This window comes from Hemicordylus capensis, chromosome 3 (assembly GCF_027244095.1).
Source record: "Hemicordylus capensis ecotype Gifberg chromosome 3, rHemCap1.1.pri, whole genome shotgun sequence".
Lineage (NCBI taxonomy): Eukaryota > Metazoa > Chordata > Lepidosauria > Squamata > Cordylidae > Hemicordylus > Hemicordylus capensis.
The window spans coordinates 73,033,419-73,039,104 of NC_069659.1; the positions used below are offsets into that span (position 1 = coordinate 73,033,419).

At 43.4% G+C, this 5,686-nt stretch overlaps 1 pseudogene; it reads left to right on the forward strand.

The window, feature by feature from the left end:
* The first annotated feature begins 4,360 nt into the window (after window positions 1-4,360).
* On the forward strand, window positions 4,361-5,045 carry LOC128350490 (MAP kinase-interacting serine/threonine-protein kinase 1-like; annotated as a pseudogene).
* Window positions 5,046-5,686: the final 641 nt, after the last annotated feature.

The following is a 5,686-nucleotide window of genomic DNA, read 5'->3' on the forward strand; positions in this document are numbered from 1 at the left end:
TCAACAATGTTAAAAATTTATTTATTTATTTATTTATTTGAGACATTTAATATACCGCCCACTCCGAAGACTCCAGGTGGTGCACAACAACATGCAAACAGGCAACATTAAAAATTACATTATATTAATAATTAAAAATTGTTAAAAAACACACACACACAAAAAAACCTAAAGTAACTACCAGAGAACAGAAAAATTAACTACAGGGCAAAAGCCTGGCGAAAAAGGAAAGTCTTCAATAGCGATTTGAAGATCGGTCAGGAAGGGGCTAGCCGGATCTGTAGGTGAGAGAGTTCCCAAGGAGCAGGACAGCAACTGAAAAGGCCCTTGAGCCCTGAACATCTCAGAAATCAGGGACCGACAGAGGGGCCATCTGAGATGATCTAACCGGATGGGATGTAACTGGATGGGAGAGGCGGGTCGGTCGGTAGACAGGTGCCAGGCCCCGCAAGGCTTTGAAGGTCAGAACCAGGACCTTAAATTGAGCTCGGAAGCGAATAGGCAATCAGTGCAATGACTGTAGGAGAGGTGTAACCCTGTCATGTTTTCTGGCACCCATGAGTAGGCGCTCTCATGGAAAAAATGGAACTTGTATATTAGAAGATTTTGGAATATAAAGTCTGGGTGTTTAATGATCAGGTAAATGGTCAAGTAAAGAGATCCTCCCCAACTATTGCTGGTAGATATCCAGAGAAAAATGCATCAGTTAATCTGCATAATTTTCATACAATCCAAATAACTTGCAAGCTAATTTGCATAACATGCAAAATAGTGTGCCCGGATTTGGAATGTTCAAATTTGGAATGTTCAACCCTAATTAATTGCAAGTTCTGATATTAGCTTAGTTCTCTGCTTAGAAAGTAGGGTAGTTTTACTTGCTTAGTTGCAGGATTGTTTTTTTGACTGTTACAGAATAAGGCTATGCACATGAGCAGCCCAACCCAGGTCAGCCTGGGTTGGGCTGCTCATCTGGAGCTCTGGGATTGGCCTTGGTCCCGGAGCTGCCCTCCCAGGTAGCCTGGGCTGTGTGTGTGCTCAGGCTACATGTGTGCTCATGGGGGAATCCCCCAATGCACTGCTCTTCTCACACAGTGCATTATGGGATTCCTGGAGGTCAGGACTCATTTCCCTAGCCTCCAGCAATCTGCGCTTCCAGGAGCAATGCGGGTTGTGTGGGTGTGTGATGGTGTGCCAAAGAGCAGCTGCCTGTTTGTATGTGGGAGGAAAGGTGAAACTCTGCCTTACCCCCTGCCCACCCTGCCCGCCACTATTTGGTTGTGTGAACAACTTCAATATTTCCATACCCTTCAGAGACATAGAACTTTTCTAAGAATTTTGCTTTTGGAACTGTTTCTATCCACAGCTCTTATGGTCTGTTGGTTTCCTTTAAACACATGTTACACAGGAAAATACTTTGCTCTCCCCCCACCCCCAGCCTTTTCCCTGGCTGCACATCAGGCACTTTTACATAGCGAACCTTCAGTTCTAACTTCAACAACTGAATTCTTAACTGCTTTCTAATTGAACATTTTAAAACTGTCCCCTTCTCTCTCCGCTAGGGGTTTCCCAGTCTTGGCCGCAGGGTTTTTCTCTTCTGGACTTCCTTAGAATGGCCTTTAACCCCTTCTTGCCCAGGTAACTTTCAAAATCCAAATAACCAAATAACCCTAAACATTCTTTAAACCTACATAAAACCAGGGGTGCTCTTACCCCCAGACCTTGGGCCCCCAATCCATGCCTTCCAAGATCCAGGGGGCCTCCAAAGGCCATGGGGGGGTTCCTGCCACCACCGCACCCTGTGCCCGCCCTGCCGAACCACAGTGCCTAAAACTTCAATAATTCTAGGCACCAAGTGTGCGGCCAAGTTGAGCCAAGCAGGCCTCCCCCACCTCTGTGGTGGTGGTGGCAGCAGGCAGAGAGGGCGTGGCTGCTGGGCCTGACTGTTTGGCCCAGTGGCCCCTGAGAACTGTGAGATGCTCCAGCGTGCCTGCACAGTTAGAATAAAGTGTTGCAAGCCCATGACGTCGGGGCTTGCGACACTCTATTTCAACTGGGGTTGGTTGGTCAGTATGCAGAACTGAGTTGCAAGCATTTGCATGATATGTTGAGGAAACCTCTGCCCCCTAAAACTCAATTTCTGTGTTATATGTGAATGAGACCACAGTATCCTTTACTATAATTACAGGCCATAATTTAAAGTATACAGCTGCTCCTGTCTTTTCAAGTCCTCTGCCACTAATCAATATATCCATAAAGAAATTCAAATCATCTCCACCATATCCTTTACCTAGTTTGTCTTCCTTCTTGTATGTTGCTGCTGAAATCTTATCAAAGTGCATGTAAAGTTAAGCTTAATTTTCTACTTTTCATATTAAGGACACTTTGTTCTATTACACATAATGGATGGGTTATGTTATTAATTTTTCATTTCTAGTCATATCTAGTCACATTCATACATATGCTGAGTGCTACAATTGGTAAACATTTTGTTGCCTTTGTGTTTGTTAGCAATGTTAAGTATGTACATAACGGCGTGCAAGATCTATTCCTGCTTGTATTAGAATATCCACAGACACGGGCTGCTTTGCAAATATAATATTTTATTAGTCAAGTCTTTCTATACAGCTTTGAATACAGTTATTGATTGCATCAGAAGACTGTGCACGTTAATAGTCATGTATACATTGGTGCTATAGATTCATTTTAGTGTTACATTTATGAGGTTAGTAGCAATGCAAACTTTGTAATACAACAACAACCAAGAAGCCTGAGGCATTCCTTTTCTCCCAATGGATACTGGATGTCATAGATTTCTGAGAATGAGACAGACAGCTAAGCCAGGAATATAATTGGGCCAAGGAAATACTCTCAGGGTGTAGAAGAATGATCACCTGGCAGATATATGCAATAGAGCCTATGATTGATATTGTGTCTAAGAACAACAGGAACCTAAGCTGTTGGGAGAGAAAAGTCTGCATCCACAATGCTGTGAGGCAGAAATGAGAGTGGGGCTGATTGTGAACGGTTATGAAAGGTAATGAAAGATAACAATGAAGTATAGCTTGGGAAGTGACAGAGTTGAGATAAAGTGATAGAAGGGAGAGTGCTGGAGTGTAATAGGTTCAGCTACAAAACGATACTTGGAAGATGCCCTTAATGTTCTCTGTGTTTTCTGCTCTCATTTCTTGATTGATGGTAAATGATGCTCTTATTTTGCCCTGTTTTCCTTCCCTTTGAAAGGCTATGCACACTTCATATTGAAAATCTGAACTGTATGTGGCTGAGAAAATTTGGTTCAGATTGCCATTTTATTGGATTAAGAAAGAAAACAGAAATGTAGTTTTAAATAACATTGGAAAGGGAGCAACCTATCTGCTTTTCTACGTTATGCCAACCAATGTTCAAAGGTCAAGTGCAAGTTATTGTTTGTAAATGTATTTTAAAATTCATCCTCCTTCTCTTAAAGGTAAAGAAGGTCTGTCCTCTTTTCCATATGATAGCCTTGGGGTGGGGGGGGAGAGCACCATTTAGATCTCTCTTGCTCTGCTGAGTGTCCATACTCCACTGGGGCCCTGCCCTCTGCTATTGTCCCCATTATGCCTCAGTATGGAGGAGAGTGGGTTTTAATCACTCTTGTCCTTCTCCTCTCAACATATCACCCATTGACTTTGCTCCTCACCAGAAATCAAGGTAGCCAACACATCCACCTCCATATCAAAGGCACTTTTTAAAAAATAGCCCTGTGTACCTCACATACTCCTTCAGGCCCCCTCTGGTTTTGAGACTACCTTTTGATCTTAAGGGCCCTTGTGAAAACTGTTTTTTCCCATCCTCCACCCCACATGTCCTGCTTTGATGGCCACTGACACATGATGAAAGCTCCACCTCTTTCTTTCCATCTGACTACTAATTTGTGGCTCTTATCAGGTGCATCCTGCCTATCATCTCATATTGCCAAGCTTGTAGTGCAGGATTGGGGGGCGGGGACAAAGATATGGGAAAAGGCAGGATAGATCTAAAAAGGCCTCCACTGGGTTGCAGTGGCTTCCTAGGCTGCCAGGCTGCATCTAATCTAATGGGATCCAATAGAATTTGGGTGGCTGGAAAGTAACTGGTTCCAAGATTCCCAGTGGACAAGAATTGTACCATGAACTGCATTTCAGGGTGTAGGATTCAGGCAGCTGGAGCCCAGACTGACTGGACACTCATCCCAGGGCCTTCGGTGAAAGAGAATGGGGGGGGAGGGGGGAGAAACTGAACAGCCTGCTCCTCAAAGAACGAGTAGTAAGCTCAAGGTTTGTTTGGTTGGGCTGGAGCCAGGTCTGAATGGGGGGAGGGGTGCAATCTGGCAGCCACGGACATGTTGAATGTGATGAGGCAAAATAAAACATCAAAACTGAAGAGTTTCCCTTGTTCCTTTAAGTCACAAAGTAATTCTTCAGCAAGTCAATTTGTGGGTGAAACATGTTGCCCGACTATACCAGTCCCCTCTTCAGTAAAGCCAATCCATCATAAACCAGATACAGTCAGCAGCCGGCCTCTCCCCATATCAGACAATAGCAAAAGGGGAAAGGAAAAAAGGACTAGAGCTGCCGACCAATTCCATGGAAGGTTTGAAGATTTGTTCAGACTCACTGCAGAATTACTGGGTCAGGGGTCCTATGCCAAGGTTGAGTGAGCTGTTAGCTTGCAAAATGGGAAGGAGTATGCCGTCAAAATAAATGAAAAAAATGCAGGACACAGTTAGAGTCGGGTGTTCCAGGAAGTAGAGACATTATATCAATGCCAGGGTAACAAGAACATTTTGGAATTAATAGACTATTTGGAAGATAATGCAAGGTGCTACCTTTTCTTCGAAAAATCTTTGTGGAGGTTCTATACTGGCTCACATACAAAAGCAAAAGCATTTTAATGAATGAGAAGCCAGCAGGGTGGTGAGAGACATTGCCTGTGCTCTGGATTTCCTGCACATAAAAGGTATTGCTCACTGAGACCTTAAGCTCAGTGTTTCAAGGGCAATTAAGGCCAGAGGTGTATCTAGGTAAAATAGCGCCTAGGGCAAGCACTGAAATTGTGCCCCTGTCCAAACATCTGACACCCATCTTTCAGATAACTTTACCATAATATCAGCTCAAAAATACAAGTCAAGCTTGTTAATGTGTTAACAAATTATGGCACTACATGAAAATTATGGTATTTCTGAACCAGTTTTATTCCATACTATGCTCATTAAAGCGGGGAGAAGTGTTACTTGTTTTGCAGGACCTTCAGTGAATTTATGACAAGAACTGATAGTTGCAGTCATGCATTCTTGGGCATCTGCAGCTAAACTCTTCTTTTATTTGCTGGCTTGCATGGGGAAAACCCTTTCTTTGGTATTTCTGTAGAAATCAGAGGCTTGCTTTTTGCCTGCAAATTGCACTTGTTGGGCCATGAAGCTAGAATACAAGTTTCTAGCTTTAAAACTAGTGGGTGGTTTTTGCTCAACACAAGAGAATGTCTCCACTTTTGTGCCCTGTCTACCTTGGCTTACAAATGACTTTGCCAATGTTTTATAAAATCCCCACACATATACCAAGCATGTAGCACATCTCACAATACATAGGGAGGGCACAAAGTAACGATTCAGCCAAAGTTCAGCATTTTCAAGTCCCATTGATATCAAGGGGTGGTGGGCAGATTTAAG